This window comes from Neophocaena asiaeorientalis, unplaced genomic scaffold, assembly GCF_003031525.2.
Source record: "Neophocaena asiaeorientalis asiaeorientalis breed wild unplaced genomic scaffold, Neophocaena_asiaeorientalis_V1.1 scaffold1644, whole genome shotgun sequence".
Lineage (NCBI taxonomy): Eukaryota > Metazoa > Chordata > Mammalia > Artiodactyla > Phocoenidae > Neophocaena > Neophocaena asiaeorientalis.
The window spans coordinates 289,981-310,597 of record NW_020171908.1 but is presented as its reverse complement, the minus strand read 5'-3'; the positions used below and the strand labels follow the sequence as shown (position 1 = coordinate 310,597).

General features: G+C 49.2%; 1 long non-coding RNA gene across 1 annotated transcript in view; it reads left to right on the top strand.

Moving 5' to 3' along the window:
- The window catches only part of LOC112397609 (uncharacterized), a 121,928-nt gene that overhangs the window by 82,315 nt on the left and 18,996 nt on the right, over positions 1–20,617 (top strand). The window lies entirely within an intron of this gene.

Here is a 20,617-nt window from a genome sequence, read left to right as displayed (position 1 = left end):
GGGGGGGGGGGGGGGGGACTTCTGGTTTATTTGGAGCCACCACGTTTTCTAAGACTCGTGAGTCAAGAACTAAGCCAGAGTGTTGTGCCTGTGAGAACCCCTGTGTACAGGGAGCAAGGACGGGGAGGACAGGCAACAGCGACGGGTGAGCGGTGACGCTTCACGGGGCCGCTTCTCACACTTTTGCAGCCACCTTCCCCTCCCCCTGCTGTGCTCACATCTTGTGAGTGTGTATGTGTGTGTGTGTTTATCCCCCAAAACACAGGACCTGTGACCCTGACATTTCGAGAAACTTGCCAAGGCAATGAGGTGTCCAGTTTAAAATTCAAGTGTTCTGGGGATTTCAGGACATGTGACCAATGTTCAACACGTTCATTCCCATTCTGTCCCCCAAGGACACCCATTGTAAGTGGTGTCCTGGAGTTGTGACCACAGCGGCCCTGTGCCTCGTGAGACACTCGAGGGAACTTCTGAACCATCGAGTGGGCATCACAGGAAGCTCGCGTCCCCTTATGCGGGCGAGCAGACCTCTGGGCCCCAGGTGAGGACAAGGTCACTGTTTCCCATAACGTTGTGTTTTTTCAGGCTGTTTTCTGCTCAGATACTCCTGTGTCATTAATGTATGAGACCACAGAGCAAATGAACGCGGCCTTGTGTCTGACCCGACATCGAGGTGGGAGAGCTATAGCCGTCAGAGGAGACGCGTTCGTTTGTTCTGTCCGGGGTTGACCCCGCCGGAAAAGGCCGTCCCTCTCTTTGTGTTCATTCCTTTTTCAGCTTGTCCTGTGTTTCTTATCAGTGTCTGCCAGCCTCGAGGATTAGTGGCCTAGAGTTCACCCTCACCGTCACCCTCTGCCTAAATTATTTATCTAACCATTTTGTATTGATAGTTTATGCTGGATAGGCAAGGGACTATTCCCTGCCCCCCGCCCCCAGAAGGATTTCCAAGGGGATGGGAGGAGACCTAGAAAAACACCAAAAAATTCTTTGACTTCTTCTTTGGACTTGGGTCACGCCTCAGGGCGGTGGTTTGGGTGGGGGCCGGGGGGATGGAGTGAGATGGAATGTAGACCAAGGCCTGGATCCAGATCTGAAATCACATATCTGGCTGTTCCTTTTATCTTTTCTTTGAGGCAAGACTTCACTTCTTTTCATGCCAACTCAGGCCAAACTTGTGGTCAGGTTCTGCCCATCAGGGGAGCTAGGATGAGAAGGAGGTGGCAGGCAGGTCCAGCTCCCACCAGGAAAGCCCCTTTTTCACGCCTCCTTGGCTTTCGCCTAGCACTCAACTTCTTCTAACCGGTGAAAACCGAAGCCGGTGTTCAAAAGAAAAGCACACATTTGGTACCTTGATTGGTGAGGTTCCTTCGCATCGTGTTATTCCCGGGGCGTTTGTCGAGGCTCCTGCTGAAGGCCGGTTCTTGCCCAGATGTGTTTCTTGTGCAAAGATGGCTGCCCTGACCCAGACCTGCTTCCAGAATGTGTGTCTCATCCCTGCCCTTGGCAAGCCTGCAGGTCCTCTTCTGGAGCCTCCTTGGAACCAGTTCTCCAGATTCTGGCTCATTCATTTCAAAGGCTGTTTACCTTATTTACTGAAATTGCATAGTTTTTTAAAAAACAATTTGAGCTTGCATATGAGTTCTTTAAAGAGAGGGGCTTATGTCCTCTGCTAATTGAGATTTTGGCCTGTTGTTTAGGTTTTGATACACTTACTTGGAAATTGATTTTAAAAATTTCTTGATAATACCATAAAGACCCTAGTAAATAGCATTAAATTTAGCTTTTTACAAGAGATTTGTTGAAAAGTTGTTTAAGGTTTCAAGGGCAAGTTGTACTTATTAGGTATGTATCCTGTTGGCCTGATATAGGACAAAGTGCTGAGAATAAAAGATCCAAGGACAGGGCTTCCCTGGTGGCGCAGTGGTTGAGAGTACGCCTGCCGATGCAGGGGACACGAGTTCGTGCCCTGGTCCGGGAAGATCCCACATGCCGCGGAGCGGCTGGGCCCGTGAGCCATGGCTGCTGAGCCTGCGCGTCCGGAGCCTGTGTTCTGCAACGGGAGAGGCCACAACAGTGAGAGGCCCGCGTACAGCAAAAAAAAAAAAAAAAAAAGATCCAAGGACATAACCAGACTTCCACTCCTGGGCATACACCTCCAAAATGAGTACATAGTGTCCATCAAAGATGTGTGCAAGAATGTCCATGGCAGCATTTCTCTTCAAGCCACCACCTGGGTTCTAGATGTCAAACATCTGGTGACGGAAGAGTGTGGTGCAGCCGTTTAACCTACAGCAATGTGGTGGGACTGGTCACAGCTTCACGGCACCACCTGGGGACCCATGTTGAAGCGAAAGTGGGCATCTCCCAAGAGCACATGCTCTACGGCTCCACTTATACTAAGTTCAGAACAGGCATAACCCATCTATGGTGACAGAGGGCAGAAGAGCGCTGACCTCTGGGGTGTTGGCTGGGAAGGGCAGGGGTGGGCGTCTCTGGTCCTAGAAATGTGTCCATCTCGATCTGCTGGGGTTATACAGTGGGTGCACGTGTAAACACAGGCTGAGCCATACGGTAAGATGGGTGCATTTTCTACATGGAAATTATACCGCAATTAAATAGCTTAAAAGCAAAAGATGGACAATACAGAGTCCCTGACCTCAAGGAGCTAACAGTCTAGTAAGAGAGGAGAATGTGGAAGGGAATCATTCCCTGCCTTGTGCCGAGAGCTGCCCTAGAGGTTTGTAGGAGGAGCAGCAAAAGGACACAGGAGGCATCACCATCACCCTGACACTGCTCTCCAGATCGCCAGACCCAGAGCATATTTCCCGGCTCGTCTACTTTTCGGCCTCTCTGTGGCATTTGGCTTTGCCAGCTGCATTCATTGTCAGGGACGCTCTCTTGCTCACGTAGCCTCGTGGCAACACCCCACGGATCCCCTTCTCCCTCTCGCCGTTCTGGTTCTTTTCCTTTCCAGCTCCTTCCCCAGGTCTTGTCGCCCTGAAGGGTCTGTCTGTGGCTCGCTCTCACCCTGGTCTCCGGGCAACCTCGTCCATCCAGGCCCACGGTTTTGGCTGCCCTCCCCCTGTGTCGCTGACCCCTAATTTGGTGTCTCCAGCCCACATTTTCATCCCCACCTTCAGAGCTGTGTACGGATGTGCCAGCTGGACACCCCCCACTGGGTGTCCTGCAGAAGCTCACATGTAACATCCCCAAACCGCGTTCTTCCTCCGCCTCTCCTCCTAGTTGCCCCTCCTTCTGTTTTCCCTCATCCAGGAAATGGCCTCTGGGTGCAGCCCTGCCTTTTCTCCCAGGCTCGGTTAGAGGATCTCTGTCTGCGCGTCCATCTCCCTGGCACACACGGTTCACGCTCAGTCAAAGCTGCTGTGTACCCGCCTCCAGGAAGCCCACCTGGGTTAATGCTTGGTGGAGGCTGATTAGGCCTACCATGCTGTTTTTTTCTGACCGGACTTACCCTTGCTCCACAACCTTCCTGCCTCCCCCCAGTGCTGTCTGATCGCGGATATCCTGGGTCCTGTGTTCCTTCCGTCAAGTGTCAGAACCGCAGTTACTGACTTGAGCAAAAGGAGGATGCGCTGAAAGAGCTGGATTTGACCTTGGCGTAACTGAGTCCAGGGGCTTTGACTTGGTCTCTGCCCTTCACTGTGCTCTGGCCCTCAGACCTGCTCTCCTGCCTGCTGGCCTCACTCTCAGGGGGCCACGGAAGGCTCTGATGCTCCATGACACTGTGGTTGGTACTTCTCTCCATGCCTCTCCACTACACCTCCCAGAGAGTCTCTCTGGCCTTACTTGGCCCATGAGCTCCCCTGGGCTGACCGCTGAACAGGGGATGGAGGCTCCAGGGTCCAGACCAGTGCCCACGCCCACCTCGGGAGCTGGCCGCGGAGCTGCTGTCAGAGGAGGGAAGGAGCGCTGACAGCCCCCCACCAAGTCCCCTGCAGGGAGGGGCTGGCGGCCGCCCTGCATTGGCAGCAGCACCGTGAGCTGAGCCTCACCGGCCTCCCTCCCGGGCTGCAGTTCAGCCTCCCAGTCACTCCACCCATCACTCTCTCTCCCTCAGCCACGCAGTTCCTAGGACGGGTCTTTGTCAGGGACGCAGCAATCAAAGAGAGGGACCCTGTGAGCCTGTACTTTCAGTTTGCTCTCTGCCCTTACCCGCCGCCCCCCGCTCCCCCCAGCCCTGTCCCCTGTCTCGGGAGCGAGGAAGGGAGATGCAGCCGCCGGCCCGGGCCGGTCGCTGTAAACCATTGGTCAGCCGCGCAGAATGATGCTCCCGAGGGGCGGGGCTCCCGGAGCTCACCTCAGGCAGCCTCCTTACTCTGCACGTACCTGGCCCAGGCTCCGGCCCCGCCCCTGCACCCCTTCAGGCCGGGAGCCGAAGGGGTGTTTGGAGAAAAAAAAGAGCTGCTGCCCTACAGCCGACGCCCTACAGCTGATGCCAAGATGAGTCAGGACGGTGCACGGAGCTCTGGGGGCCAGGCCGCCACCCCTGCATGTGTTCCTTTGTGGCCTCCTGGTCTGATGGAACATCGTCCAGGTCCTATAGTCCTGGCGCCGTCCCTGAGGTACCTCGTGCGCACACACCTGCGCTTGACCCCGCCGTGGGCCTCGACCTTCCATCAGTAGAATGAGAAGCAGGGACACAAACAGTCCTTTTAACTCAAAAAGTTTCTCTGATCCTGGGGTATTTCACCTGGGGAGAAAAACCACCACACACGCAACAATACAATCCTATATTCTGGAGTTGATTTGATAAAAATCACCATACACCATTGAAACTCTCCAGTAATTTACTAGTAATGCATTTCCTGATGAGGGGAGGGAAGGCCGTGGTTTCTTTCTGTCCTACTGGTTCAATGTGTGCCGTTCCCTAAAATCAACTTGGTACAAAGCCGCTGAAAGTTTTATGTGGTCTTAGCACACACCACACCTAAACTCAGCGGGACATTGTTTCCTTGTTACAGGGCACGTAACAGAGAGCCCCAAATAATGGCTCAGCTGTCCAGCGTACACTTACTGGATCAGCAAAGTTAACAAATGATATCTTATTCCTGGCCGCTTCTGCTGAAATGCGATCCTTCCAAAGGCGAATAAACTGTTCCCACTCGGTGACCTTCCTCCTTTCAGGGAATGAACATATTTGCTTCTCTCCAGCGAGGCCTTTTCCCCTCCCCACAGAATAAACCAAAACATCTGGAGAAGCTGTGGGATCTCTTTCAAGAAGATTACACGTTCTTGTCGGCTCTGACTTTTCTGGGAGGTGAATCTTGACGATGTGAAATTAGAAGCTGGTGTTCGGGCTTCACAGGAGACCAGCCGGACCGTCCCCGGGAAACTGGCCCGTCTCTCTCTCTCTTCTTCTCACTCTTCCCTTGTGATATTTCCCTGACCCTTGAGAACACGAGGCGCAAAGAAGCTGCCCCCTCCCTTCCGCCTCCCTGGCAGGGAGCGGCCGCCTGGGAGGGACCTGTCATTGCTGACACCCTCTGCCTGTCCTCTGGGCGCCACCTGAGGCCCGGACTGCTGGTCGCTGGGCAGGTCTGGTCTCGGCACTGGACACCCCTCAAGGCCACCGAGCTCCTACCTCTGATGGGAGTAAGTTACGGCCTTGAGGCAGGCGGACCAGCTCTGTCCCGTTCGAAGTGAGGGGCTTTGCAAGTGCTGGCGTGTCATCCCTCATCATCCCCTAATTGTGTCGTGCGTGACGGGCAGGGGGTCGTTGGAGACAAGGCACGGGGACCACCTTCAGGCTGAGAGGGAGGATGGGGCCCGGCTGTAGGGCAGCCTAGGGAGGAGTTGGCTGCCCCTCAAGGCTCTGCCCTCTTTGCTCCCAGCTGGAAGCTGCCGGTGAGGCTCTCCAAATCCAGCTTTCACTGACATCTGGTCAGAGAGAAAAAAGGTGGGGTGAACGGTCGGTCACCCGGGTGCCAATGGCGACAAGCATTTTGACCACTGCGGGAGCCGAGCCGAGGGTGTGGGTCCTGAGTCACGGGCGCTGGGAGGATGGGTGTTTGGGGAGACGACATACCTTCCCCCAGGGTATGGGCAGCGGGGGCTGTGTGTGTGTTTGGAATAAAGAGAGCGATGGGAAGACCAATAATCGGGGTGGAGGAAGGTCTAAAGAGCCTGCCTTGTGTGCGCTGGCGGGCTCGCTATATATAGGTGGAGTGCGAAACGCTGTTTACACAGCTCTTATTTCCACGTATTAAGAACGCGGAGCTCAACGGGGCTCCCTTCTTCTTGGCTACAAACCACTTCTTTAAGATGGACCCTTAGACTTTGGAGGAAGCCGCTTTCCACCAGGCCTGGTGGGGCTGGAGCAGCGCGTGGCACCAGCTGAGCAAACGAACCTGAGAAAGAGAACTTGGGTGCACTGGAGTTAGCGGCCCCGGCCTGGAGGGCTCCCTCCCTCCCCTCCCGCTTGGCCCCATCCCTTCCCAGTCTCCCGGGTGCACTGGAGTTAGCGGCCCCGGGCTGGAGGGCTCCCTCCCTCCCCTCCCGCTTGGCCGCATCCCTTCCCAGTCTCCGGGGTGGCATGGGGATGGGGGCTTCCTCAGAGGAGGTCCTCAGGTAGGGGATGGGGCCTGGCTGCCCTGCAGCGCATTGAGTGTGAGAGATTTACAGTCTTCTACTCCTGACTTTTGTTTAATGGAAACCAGAGGTATAAAAACTAGGCAGCAAGTAACACCATAGCAGGAAATAAAAGGGGTGGGAGGGGGAGAAAAGGGTGCATTTGAATGGGGCGCAGTCTTTATCAGCCCCCCTGCATGTAGGTGATGTGGCCTCTGGCGCCCGATGGGGGTTGCAGAGCTGTCTCTGGAGGGTCACCCGATCTAGAAATCCTGAGAAAGATGTGGCCTTTGGTAAAATCCCAAACGGGCTTTGTCAAGATTTTTCCTCTTTTGCTTGGAAATCTTTATTCTAAGAAACATTTCATACATTTGTTTCTGGTTTGTTTTATATTTTCCTGGAACTAGTTGGGTTAAAAAAGTACTTGAGGCCTGAAAAGCCCTTTATGGTGTGTGCATGTAAAGGTGTCTCTGTGTGTGAAATACAAGATATTCATACTTTTTTTTTCAGGGAACTAGCAAGCTGAGCAAAAGCTGATGTTCTGAACCTTTATCCATGGTTTCCAAGTGGGTGTTTTTTCCCCAACGATTCCTGATCCTTCCTGAGGACAGAACTCTCACTTTTCAATACAACTCCCTACACGGAAGAGTAAATCCTGCTTTTAGAGCCTTAGGTATTTCTTCCCTTTTTTCCACACTCACACCTGGGTTCTGATTCATCAGCTAAATTCAGGTGGAAGAAATCAGATGCTTATAAAAATATTCTAAAAAGTCACGCCTAACCTTTAAGGGGAAAGGGCTAGATGTTTCATTAAACATTTATCACTTTTTGGGCGGGAAATAAACTTTATTTTCCTCTCTTGGGGAATTACCCAGAAGCAATAAAATGCTGTTTTATAACTGAATATCCCAGTTTACATCTTGTGGAACGAAGCAAAATAAATATAAACTTTAAAAATAAGGTCACGGCCCACATATTTTAAAAAGCGTTGTCACCATGGGCCAACACAGCTCAAATGTGTTTCTTTCATGTTTAACTGCATGGGGGTGCACAGAGTTCCCCCCCAATATCAGTCTTGTTTCTCAATTAACTGATTTCTGCTGTAGTGTTTGATTAGGAAAAAAAAGGAGTAGTGATGGAATCTTATGTCTTATTTAAAAGATAAAACATTATCAAAATCTGAGAATAATTCCTGGGAATGAATTCCTTTTCTCCCTTCTCCACTTGATCCTTCAAAATTTTCTTTGGTGGCTTTACTTTTGTTTATTTTCAAGTTTCACTTTCTCTTGGATTTTATATGCACCTTCTCTGTGAAGAGTTCGTCCTAGTTTAAATGCCTTCTCCCTGCATATTCAAGTATTAGGAAGGAAATGGTATGGGGCCTGGGATTTGCTCACAAACAATGGGGGGGGGGGGGGGGGGGAGTGAAGGAGGGGATGCCGGAGAGGGTGCAGGTGAAACCAGCTTGGTTGTGAGCTGATCATCATTGAAGCTGCATGTGGGGCACACGGAGGTTTATGACATTATTCTCTTTGGAATGTGCTTGAAATTTTCCATAAAAAAGTTTTCCTCAATTCTCGCCAGTCTTCACGTTTCTCTTTTACTGGACTCTGGGTTGTCAATCCGTGTTTCCCTCCTTGAGACCCCAAATGTTTATTCTGGAGAGGGCACCACTTCGCCCAGTTGACTGGCTCTGATGATGGGATTTTTGGAGATCTTTCTGAAGAGATTGTGAGTGGAAGGCTGTCCTATGGCTGTTTCTCAAATCCAGACTCCTCTAGAGCAGGTGGGCGAGCTCTCAGCTGCCGTAGGGCATCTGTCTAAAGCACCTACTTAAAACTTGTAACACATTGCAACAGGCATCTTGATACAGCCCGTTTGACACGGAGGCAGAGGAACTCCAAAGGGAAGAGTTTGAACTCTGTCCACAATGGGGGATTGGATACGTTCAGAGAAAGCTCATGGGATGTCCGAGTGAGGGCCTCACCCACTGGGGCCAGGAGGCAGAGATGGACTTGAACCTCTGAAAGTCTTTCTACTTTACCAGGCTCCTCAGAGCACAACAAAACTTGCTTTTATTCTCTCTCTCTAAGGGTAGGATGGATAACTAATAAAATCATAGGTAGATAATGGTATCATCAGAATTCCACATTGCTTCAGTAGGCAAGAATCATGAACTAGAGGCAACAAGGTAAACTATAGGATTAATGGTTCTACGTCCTGCATTTGGGTGAGATGGACCAATGGAAGTTGTATAGCAGAGACCTGACATTAGACACATACAAAAGGCCTGGGATCTCAGAGAATCTGGTCTGAGCCACAGTGAAATGCAGTTACTGAAAAAGCCAACACTCTTCAAATTGCGTGAATGCATTTATAGCATCCACACTGAGGGAGGTGGTAGTTCCCTATCAGGGTGCCACACTCTAAGAAAGGGATTAAAGCACTGGGGATCCAGAAGCAAGTGAGTAGGATGGGAAGGAGGCTGGAAGTCACCATCTACAGGATCATGAAAGAAAACAGAAGTAGCTATAGGGTTACAGCTTTCTAGATGGAGGACAGAAGGGGCCCCGGGAAGCTGGGAGGTACTCACAGGGCACAGAGAGAGGAGTTTGGGAAAGCAACCTCGTAACGCTGTTGATGAAATCCTGGGCTCACCCCCGAGCTGCACCGGAATGAATTGCATTCTGATCAGCACATGAAGGACTTTGAGAACTGATTTAATACGTAGACCACGCAGGTCCCAGGCCAGCCACTGAGCACCAAATGTATGGGGCAGCTCCAAATAACACTACAAAGGCTTTGGACAGTGACCTGAACTGACGACCACGAAGACGGTGGGTGGGAACTTGCAGCCTGAACCTACCCGGGTTGACTGTCTGCTAAAACAACAGTATCAATAGTTTCTGTATATTTTAACCAGACCCAGAGTCTCATAACGTAATAGTCAAAATGTGAGCCAGAATTACGTGGCATAGAAAGAATTAGAAAAATATCAACTGGCGTGGCAAAAGGCAGTCAACAGACACCAATAAGGTGACACAGATGTTGGAATCGTATGACAAAGATATTAGAGAAACTTATGAAAATGTTCCGAAAACAATTGTGAACACAGTTCAAAGAAATGGAAAGAACTGCAAAGTGAAATAGCTGAAATAAAAAACTCACTGGACGGGCTTATTAAGATAATTTGTTCCTAAGATAATTATTAATTATAAGTGTATATTAGTTTTTTTTTTTTTTAATTTTTTGCGGTACGCGGGCCTCTCACCGCCGTGGCCTCTCCCGTTGTGGAGCACAGTCTCCGGATTTGCAGGCCCAGCGGCCACGGCCCACGGGCCCAGCCGCTCCGCGGCATGTGGGATCTTCCCGGACTGGGGCACGAACCTGTGTCCCCTGCATCGGCAGGCGGACTCTCAACCACTGCGCCACCAGGGAAGCCCTATAATTTATTTTTTTAAACAATGACTCTTGTTAATGTTTGCAAACTCCTGAAAATTTAACAGTCAGCTCTTGTGAGCCGATACAAGCCAGCTCACAGCACAACTGTCTACCGTGAACAGTCTGTGTCAGCGAACAGTAAAATAGCCTTCACTGTAGGACCCGCTAGAGAATTTAATGTAGAGACAGACACTGTGAAACACCAAGTGGGGGATGAACGTGCATTTCTAAGTAGAGTTGACTTGTGTCTGGGGAATGAACGTACTTTGGGAAATGCTGACCTAAACAAACAACTAACCCCACAGTGCTCTAACCCCACACTCCCCGGCTGCGTTCTCCTCTCTCTCTGGCTCTGCAGGCACCTAAACCCTGCCATCCACCCCAGCCCCAGGCCTTTAATCTTTTCTGTGTCTTCTTTCTACACGCTCCTCTGTAACTCATCTCTTGGCACAAAGCAAGCCCTCGTTACTGTTTTTTTCATAGACAGAAGCCAAGTTTAAAATTTGGACTTAACCGATAACAATTTTCTCCCATTGCTTTTTCCCAGATTTAAGAGAGAACCTCAAAACTGTCTCTCACAGTATCCGTATGCTTTGCAGCTACTAAATCACAGACAAGATGGAGACCGTCTCGTAAGCTGGGCAAGGCAAACCTCTGGGAGTGTGTCAGACGGCAGTTCCCTTCCTGGTGGCCAGCTGGTTGGTCCTCAGATCTCTGTGTTGACCTTCCTCCCACCGGAAACCCTGGTTAACAGGAGTGGGAAGAGCCAAAAGTCCGAGATGATGGGATTTCCCCCCTCGGTTCTCGGATGGACGATCCATCACAGGCCATCGTCGGCACCCCTGGGTCTTGTTTGGGAAACGCTACTTTTTATTACTTTAGAATATGTTTAGGTCCATGAATATCATCCCGAACTACAGGAATTTGACTCGATAGAAATTTCTCTTCATCCGCACACAGGTGTTTCACCCGTGTTGGCAATTTTCCTGAAGAAAAATGTTGCCCCTGGTGGAGCGGGAGTGTCATGCGATGTTGCCGGCATTTCAGCGACAGATGACGCGCTAGAGCAAAGCTGCTGTCCAGGGGGTGTGGGCCCCCCTCGCTGTGGCCGGGTGTGCGGACTCTGAGAGCAGTTGGGGCCTGGGGCATGAGGGGCTGGCGGGGAAGAGTTTGAAAACCTGCCTATCCCTCTTTGGGAACCAGTATTTAAACTTAGACTGGTTGGAATAATCAAATTCGGAGCAGAAGCTGACACCACAAGACACCATCCGTCCACTCCTTTTGTGGGCACTTTAAAGTAGTAATTTAGACTTCGGCAAATTGGTGTTAAGGCAGATTTGTTAACGCACTTGCGGATTACCAAGATCAGGTGGTTGGCTTGCTTTCTGCTCGCTCGTTCAAGAGGGTGGGATTGTCTGCACACACAGTGTAGTTCATCAGAGTCAGCATCGGGTCTCTCTTCTGTAAACAGTAATGCACTTCCTTCCTTTAGACGTGCTGGGTATTTTGGAATATGTAGATTAATTTACTTTTTTAACTACTTCTAAAATTTGTGGTCTCATCAGAGGGACAAATAAGTTCCAGCATTTTCCCTCCTTCTTTGTGCCTTTAACTTTTAACTCCTAAGATAGAGCTTGTCTGGCTGCCTTGTCCAATCAGAAACACTGTTCTCAGCGGTCACGTTTTTGATCACTTCTATCTGTAATACTAATCATAGTTTCAAGATCTGGGACTCCAGTTAGTCATAAAGAGATCATCTAGGCTGCAGAGGGTAGAGATAATAGATGTATCAGGTATTCTAATTATTTGCCAGTCTTAATGGGCAAAATATAACTATTTTTATTTCAACCAGCTTCAGTGTTGCTAATGGTTTGCAAACACATCGCATACCTGTGTTTACATTGGTACATCAGCTACGTGACCAAAGTGTACCCCCATGAAAATGAATAAAATCAATGTAATCCTTTTGAAAAGAAAGAACGGCAAATCTTACCCCGCGGGGCTTCCCTGGTGGTGCAGTGGTTGAGAATCTGCCTGCCAATATAGGGGACGACGCGGGTTCGAGCCCTGGTCTGGGAAGATCCCACATGCTGCGGAGCAACTAGGCCCGTGAGCCACAACTACTGAGCCTGCGCGTCTGGAGCTTGTTCTCCGCAACAAGAGAGGCCGTGACAGTGAGAGAGGCCCGTGCACCGCGATGAAGAGTGGTCTCCGCTCGCCGCAACTACAGAAAGCCCTCGTACAGCAACGAAGACCCAACACAGCCAAAAATAAAATAAAATAAGTAAATAAATAAAAATTAAAAAAAAAAAACAAAAAACATGGCTGCTTCCAGGAGAGAGAAAGCAGAGCAGGGATCCAGGGCATGTTTAAAAAAAAAAAAAAATCTTACCCCGCTTATTGTACACAGTGTTTGGCTTAACTCAATAATAGATATATAATTTGTGATGGGTTAAAAATGAAGTTATCTTTCTTATAAAGATGGTTGTATTGCTGCTGTTACTGTTAAGAGGTAAGGAAAATCTTCCCTTTCATGTTTGCAGAGTTACACGTACCCCTTTAATCTGTGGTATCAGCGTTTGTCCAAAAGCAGTTGTTTTTGAGAGAGGATGGTCCAGGCGAGGCAAAAGGAAAACAAAATTATTTTAAAAAGAAAAACATGAATCTGAGCTGTATATTTAAAACAGAGAAATTAGCACTTTCCAAGATAAATGAAAAAGAGCTTATCTTATTTTTCTCAGAAAGAGAAGATTTGAAAGCTAATCCATTTATGATTTTAAAGTCATAAATGGATTGGTAAAATAGTGATAGATTCAGTGTGTATTTTATAGTAGCGCGGAATTTAAAAAATAGGAACTCCTACAGTATTATTTCACCCAAAGCATAATAAATACAGAGAGGAAGGTCACTGGAGTTGATGATTTATAAAATACTGTAGCTCAAGAGACCTCTAACATGGTGAGGAAAAGCTTGAAAAGGGCCTCATTCTGCGCAGCGTTTGAATCATACCCTTACACCAATTAATACGAAGACGAATCAAGGGAGGCCAGCTTTGCCTTTTTTCTTTCGGGTCAAGGAAGTCACTGAGATATAATTTCGTGTCCTACTTTGAGAATTTGGAATCAGTGTTATCCTGATTGAGGCCGTGTTTTGATGGATTATCCTGGGAAAGGAGAGTTGCCACAGTGTGCGGCCAATTCAATTCCTCAGGAAAGCGACGCCATGGTTTCGTATATCTCCCGTGAAGTCCACGCCGGGGAAAGGAAACCTGAGCGCGAGGCTGGACCCAGGTGCTGGGTTTCTGGGAGCCAGGGCCTCACCTGACAGGTAGACACTAGTGCGTTCAAGTGATAGATCAGACTGTGAACTTCTCTTGGGCAGGGACCGAGGGGCATCAGACAGGAAGAAAAGATTCTAAGTAGAATCAAGCTTCACACTTCTCAACCGTATCCAAGTCACACGTGTTCTCTTCAGTTCCTTGCCCTGAGGACCGGCCTTCAGGGACTTGAGTCCAGGCCTAAAGCCCTCTAAAGGGTCCCCTGACTTCACCATCTGAGACCGGCCAGGACTGGTCGAGGTGTCCTCTCCTACTTCAGGGAGCTCAAATGGCTTACTTTTGCTTAATTAACAGTAACTAGACTGGTGGTCTTTCAGGGGCTTCGGCATTCATCGTTACATGGTGTTTCTGATCTCTTCAATTTATGCTCCACTTGTCTGCTGAGCAGCCGCTAGCTCTCTGGATGTAGCTGGGCGCGTATTTTCTGAGTGAGTGTTGACCCCAGCAGCGCGGCGGGCGTGGTGCCTTGGGGATGGCCGTTGTTTGCTCCCGCTGTCTGAAGCTGTACGGAGCGTCCCCAGTGCCTGGCTGGCTCCCGCTGTCGTGGCTGCTGGGGCCAGCCAGCCTCTGTCCCTTTCCAGGGCAGGGACCCTACTTGCTAAGCGTCCCACACCACCTGCTTAGCTTTGATCCTGGAAAAAACCAGGAAGCCGCTAGAGCTGTACGTATTCTGCTCAGATGACCAGGATGAAGCAGAGTTAACAAGGAACAGATGCCCAGTCGAGGAATACACCGAACGGCTGGGCGTGCGGACCCTCATGTTTACACCTGGCTTTGGTGTGTCTGGGGCTGAATCCTGCTGTCAGCTGTCAGCCTGTCTTCACAGCAACGCTGAGTTTTCCATCAAGCAGGATGTTAGATTAGCCAAGTCATCCCCACCCAGCTTTTGATAGCAGAAGAGGTTGGGAGAGGGAAGAAAACCTGTCTCCTACTTCTCCCAAAGCTGAGGAGCTGGCAAGTGTGTCACTCTTTGTAAATCCATAGACTTCTCTTTACATTTTCATGCAACACAGACAAATGGGATTTTAGATCTGAAGTTCCAGAGAGACTGCTTAGCAGGGTCGTTCTCAGCTCAGGTCATGCCCCTGGTGTCTAGGGAGAAGGGCTGTCAGGTTTAGCAAATAAAACTACAGGAAATACAGTGAAACTTGAATTTCAGATAAACAACAAATAATTCTTTAAGTATATCCCAAATATTGCATGGGACATACACTAAAACATGACTTCTTGTTTATCTGAAATCCAAGTTTAAGTGCATGTCCTGTGTTTTATCTTGCAGCCCTCCTAGGGGTTCATGAAATGGGCCTGGATTACAATCTGCATGTAGTTCTGGAGTCTTTTGGGCGCGCTATGACAGCCTACGCTTCCCAGAATGATCTATCAGTTTGCTTAGGTGACACGGGGAGAGAATCTGGCAGTGAGAAACTACAGCAAAAGGTATTTTCGTGTAGAAGCAGCAATCTGCTGTGGGAAAGGAAAAGGCAAGTATGAATCTGGGTCTTTGGAGTTCAGGCTTCAGGGAGGGGAAGTGCCTCGCAGAGATCTGATGTGTAGTGGTTGAAAATAATATTCAGCTGTCACAACTCGGTTTAAAACTGTGTCTTTCTATCATTCTTGCCAGGCTCACACCCTGTGAAAGTCAGGCAGGGAGTATATTCTATGACACCAGGCTGATTGCGGCCAGATGTTAATCTCGCTGTTTACTCTAATTTATTGCTGTTATATTATCTTTTTACTGCAGAACAGTGACATGTAATGAAGCTCTTAATACACAGTAGTCAAAATCGGCAAATTACGAGGTCTGGGAAGCTTATGTTCATCTTGAAAGTTTTTTTCAATACCTTCCCCCCTTTTCTAAAATCCACTCATTTATCTTATAGCTAAGAGGCCTGCATTCACGCTCTGAAAACACATCCCCGACTCCTGGGGAAAATACGTTGATGTAGTTATTGTTTTTGTCGTCGGACATCACGTTCCCATTACGACGGGAAAGAGCCCTCCCCGCCGAAGGGGAGCTTCCCGGAGCGCGAGCTTGCTGCGGAAACACGTCAAGTCCCACAGCGCCCCCGGCTGGCCGGCAGAGGGAGTGCGCACCTGTGGGAAGCTGCAGGAAGGAGGACGGCCGCCCGCCCCGGCAGATTCCTTTGCTGGTCCAAGCACAGGCGATGGGGGTTCGAACATAAGTGGGTGGTTGGAATCTGGCCATTTTGAGGAAGAATAGCAAAGACGTCATAAAGAAGTGTCCATGACTCTAGACGGTAAATAAGAACGAAACTCTGAATCGTCCGAAAGTGAGTATTTCAGTATGACGTCGTTGCACAGCCTTGGAGGCTTTCCCCTCTCCTTTGCGTTGGGAGAGGTGCTCGCAGACAAAGAAAGTTAAAATCTCGGGCACAGTTCTCAAAAGAGGGAGAGGTGGCTGGATCCGGCGCCGACCCTGTAAGCGCAGGCAGGGTTTCAGTTTGCTCGGGGGCTGCAGGCGCCTGGGTGGCAGGTGCTGTGGCTGCAGCCCCCGGAGGGCGGCAGGCGTCCACTTGCTCTGCGCTGAGAGCGCCTGCGATGTCAGCAGGCCTTCGGTACGTGCGGCCAGCGCCGTGGCCCACGTCCCCTCTTCTCTCGAGCGTCTCGGCGTCAGGGGTGGGCGGCGGGTCAGGACCACCTGGTCCAGCCTCTGGTCTCACGCTCCGTAAGCCCCAGGTGACTGGTCTACAGGCACAGTATCATCTCTGTCCGGATATTTTATTTCCACCGGCTGTGGTGTTGCGAATGGCCTCGTAGCTTATTCTGTTTTCAAACTTCTCGGTTTTGGTGGCAAAATTGATCTTCAGAGAGATGATACACAGAGGGTGGATTGTCGTAGAGGGGCTTGGGATGTGGTTGCCCAGGTGCCGGGCCAAACCTGCTCAGATACTGGGTTTTATTGCTTTTAGAGTCTGTTTGGTTCACAGAAGTGTATGAAGTCAGATGAAGGGTTAGTCTTGGTCTGCTGGTGAGTTATTCTTCCATGGCCCTGGTATGTGAAGTCGAGGGTAAAGCCTTACACTCAAGGCGGGTCTAGAGCAAGGTTGCTGGTCTTTATGGGCTCAGGTAGACCAAGTTAACCTCATGGCCAAATTAAAATGCTTAACAAAACGGAGCGATCTTTTAGTAAAACTAAACAACAAGGCAGATAAACTCGTAACATCTCAGATACTTTAGTTTTCTTTCGTAGGCCAAAGAACTCTGAGTGTGTTTAATTCTTCTGAGGCTTAGGTTTATAAAATTGAAGAACCTGAAGACAAAAATCCAAAAAACGAAAGAATCAGACTCGGGTTGACTGTCCTAAAAGGTAATGGTCCTTAAAGCATCTTCATAGTTAGGGCCAGACTGCCAGACTTTTTAAATACATTGTGGTAAATAGAGCGATAGAAATGAATTATGTGTGGAGGGTATTCTCTCAGAAATCTAGTCTGGAAATCTCATTAGGAATTAGTTGCAAACCATCCTCCTTCACCCACGTTGTTGGGTTTACTTGGTCACTACTGTCCCCATGAAAGGCAGCTGTTGGCCATTTCGCCTCTGGTTTTCTGTGACCAATTTCCATAAAGTTCGTTTAGCAGTTCAAACTTTATTAAGACTCTTGACAAAAACAGCTGCTGGAAGTGCAAAGGAATGTAATAAAAAACACAGGGTCAGAACAACCAGAGTCTATAAAAGCAACATCCACAGTGCCCACGCCCCCCCCCCCAGGGGGGTGCAAACTGATCACAGTCTCCGCCTGGACCGTGGGACCCCCGAGTGGGCAGACAGCAGGACCCCAGGCTCAGCCAAGGCTCTGCGGCTCGAGGCTGCCTGCCATCAGCCTGCTGATAACCTAGTTAGGGTCTGGGCAGGGTGCCAACAGAAGAGTAGGACCAGGGCAGGCTTGGTAGCCCTGAAGCACGAGGAGGCACTGATGCAGATTCATCTTATGCTGGTTTTATTAGGCAGTAAAAAGTCTCCAACGCAAACTCATTTACTAAAAAGAAAACAGTAAATGTTCAGTTGATCGTAGTTTCCATATTCGCACAAAGGGGCACAAATTAGAATCGGCCAAAGGCTCTGAGATGCGCTTGGAGATCTTGGGGAAAATGTGGGTTTGAATAGAAATATGCAGTAGGGATCAGTGTGACAACCCACCACAGTTACGCTTCGTGGCTTTGGGGGATCTTTGATATGTACTCCATGTGCTATTAAAATGACATCTAGATATTTCAGGGAAAAACGGAAACACAATAACTGATGTTGCTTTCCACAGAGAAAGCAGAAAATTAGAAAATATAGTTTATCTTTGTGGGTTTTGGCTGAAATCACAAAGGAGGCAATTTGAAGAGGCTGGTATGATGATGGAAGAAAGGGAAGCAGGAGCTCTCTCCCTCGGCCCCCTGCCCCTGGCCTCCAACACACACCCCGAGGGAGGAGGGAGCCCTCTGCACAGCCAGGGTGTGGGGTAGCCCACTCCTGTAGCCGCTCGCTCCCTCACCCACTGTCTCACTCATTCATTCAGCAAACACGGGAGCGCTCGTAGGCGCCAGCCACTGTCCCAGCCGTGAGGACACAGAGCTGAGCAGGAGCCCGTCCTCCGGCAGGTCCCTGCTCAGCAAGGCAGATGAGGACACTTTGAGTCCTTGCACAGAGGGAAACACAGAGGAAGGCAGACTGCCTTGGACCTGAGGGGCTGAAGGTCAAAGACAAGGCAGCAGTGGACTGAGAGCTGGACACGAAGCAGGTCAGGCAGGGAGGAGGTGGTGGATGAGGCCCAGGCTGGAGGCCGCCGACCCCTCCTGGACGGCTGGACGCGGCCCTTCCCTGCCTGGCCCTGGAGGGTGGCCGGGGGCTTCTGCTTTCAGCCTGGCTGCCTGAGGACGACCAGGGCCTCACCCTTCTCCAGAGTCACCACGTGCTGGAAGTGTCACCTGTCCCCCCCGTTGCTGAATCTTGTTTAAGGACAAGTGAACACCTTAGTTGTCCAAGTCCCCCTGAGGGTCACAAGCTGGGCTTGTGGCGCTCTGTGTCCTCACAGAGGCTGGGCGGACGCTGCTCAAGCCCGTTCCCTTGAAGGCCGGATGTGGTGAAGGCACCAGCCACGCCCATTGCCAGGCTCTGTCGCTCCAGCAGGATGGGGCACAGGTCAGCTGTCAGCTGAGGCCAGTGCAGACGGTGGGCAGCATCCCTGGGGCTGAGGTCACGGCACTTAGCACCGGGCTTGGGCGGCTCTGTCCCCTCCAGAGGCCACATCTTTGGTGGACAGCAGCCTGGTTGGGAGTTGCAGATCTTGTGTGTGTGTGTGTGTGTGTGTGTGTGTGTGTTTGTGTGTGTGTGTGTGTTACCTATTTCCAGGCAGGCTTTGTTTTATCGTACTTTTGGGCTTCCCAGATATGGAGTTTTTTACGAATTGAAGGTTTATGGCAACCTTGCATTGAGTAAGTCTGTTGGCACCATTTTCCCAGCAGCACACTGGCTCGCTTCACGTCTCTGTCCCATTTTGGTAATTCTTGCAATATTTCAAACTTTTTCATTATGACTATATTTGTGACAGTGTCTGTGATCGTTCACTACTACAACGTGCTAAAGGCTCAGATGTTGGGTAGCATTTTTGAGCAATACAGTATTTTTTAACTAAGGTACTGTACATTGTTTTTAGACATAATGCCGTTGCACACTTACTAATCTACAGTATAGCGTAAACACAACACACGCACTGGGAAACCAAAAAGTTCGTGTTACTTGCTTTATTGCAACTGTCTGGAACCAAATCCGCAGTATCTCCAAGGTCTGCCTGTATTTTTTGCAGTTTTATTGAGATAGAATTCACATAACATACAATTCACCCGTTTACACTGTGCAGTGGTTTTCGGTATGTTACATTATTAACTTTAAAAAATCCTGGTAAAGTCTGTACAACATAATTTTTTGTCATTTTAACGATTTCTAAGTGTGTGATTCAATAGCATTAATTACATTCACAGCGTTGTGCCGCCATCACCACGTCTATTGCCCAAACTTTATCCTCACCCCAAACAGAAACTGCCTAAAACCAGAAACTTCTGCCGAAGTTATTAAGCATTTACTTCACATTCCCCCTTCCCCCGACCTCTGTAACCTCTAACCTTTCTGGATGTATGAATTTGCCTCTTTTAGATTATATCACGTAAGTTGAATCGTACATTATTTGTCCTTTTGTGTCTGGCTTATTTCACTTACCATACTGTCTTCAAGCCTGTTGTGGCCTGTGTCAGAATTTCCTCTCTTTTTGTGACTGAATAACATTACACTGTATGGAGAGACCACGTTGTGTTCATCCTTCACCTCCCGAGGGACAGTTATTTGGGTTGCTTCCATCTTTTGCCTATTGTGAATAACGCTGATGTGGACATGGGTGTATGAGGATTTGTTCCAGTCCCTGCTTTCAATTCTTTTGGGTGGAATTGCTGGGTCATACGGTGATTTATGGTTTTGGGGGAAACACCGAACTGTTTTCCATAACTATTTTCTATTCCCACCAGCAATGTAAGAGAATTCTAATTTCTCCACATCCTCGATACTTATTTTCCATTAAAAATATTGTCATAGCCAGCCTAGTGGGTGTGAAAGGGTCTCTTGCCGTGGTTTTGATTGCATGTCTCTAGTGTCTAGTGATGTCAACCATCTTCTCATGTGCTGTTGGCCATTTGTAAATATTCTTTGGAGAAATGTCTATTCAAGCCTTTGCCCATTTTTAAGTTGAATTATTTGTCTTTTGGTTGTTAAGTTGTTGTTAAGTTGTATATACCCATCACTCAGCTTCAACAATTATCAAAGCATGGCCAATCTCGTTTCAATTTTACCCCACCCACTCTCTTTATATATTCTGGATATGAAACCCTTATCAGATATACGATTTCCAAATGTTTTCTCCCATTCTGTAGGTTGTCTTCACTTCCTTGGTAATATCCTTTGATGATTTACAGCTCTTTCCAAGATGGTAAAAGAGGTTTTATTCCTCCTTCTCACCCGTGTCTCCGTGCTGCCCCTTCGCTCCAGGACGGCAGGTGGTCCAGTGAGAGTGGGAGAGGAAGGGACAGACGGAGACCTTCTCGGTCTGGTTTTCTCAAACAGGGGCTTTCTTTCCTGAGGGCGTCACCCTGTAGAAGAGAAAATTCCTTGTGGTGAATTAATCATTTCCCACTTTCAAAGTAAATATCCCAGTCATCTCCTCACTCCTGAGCAAAGTCCTAGCGCTGCTCGGCTGTG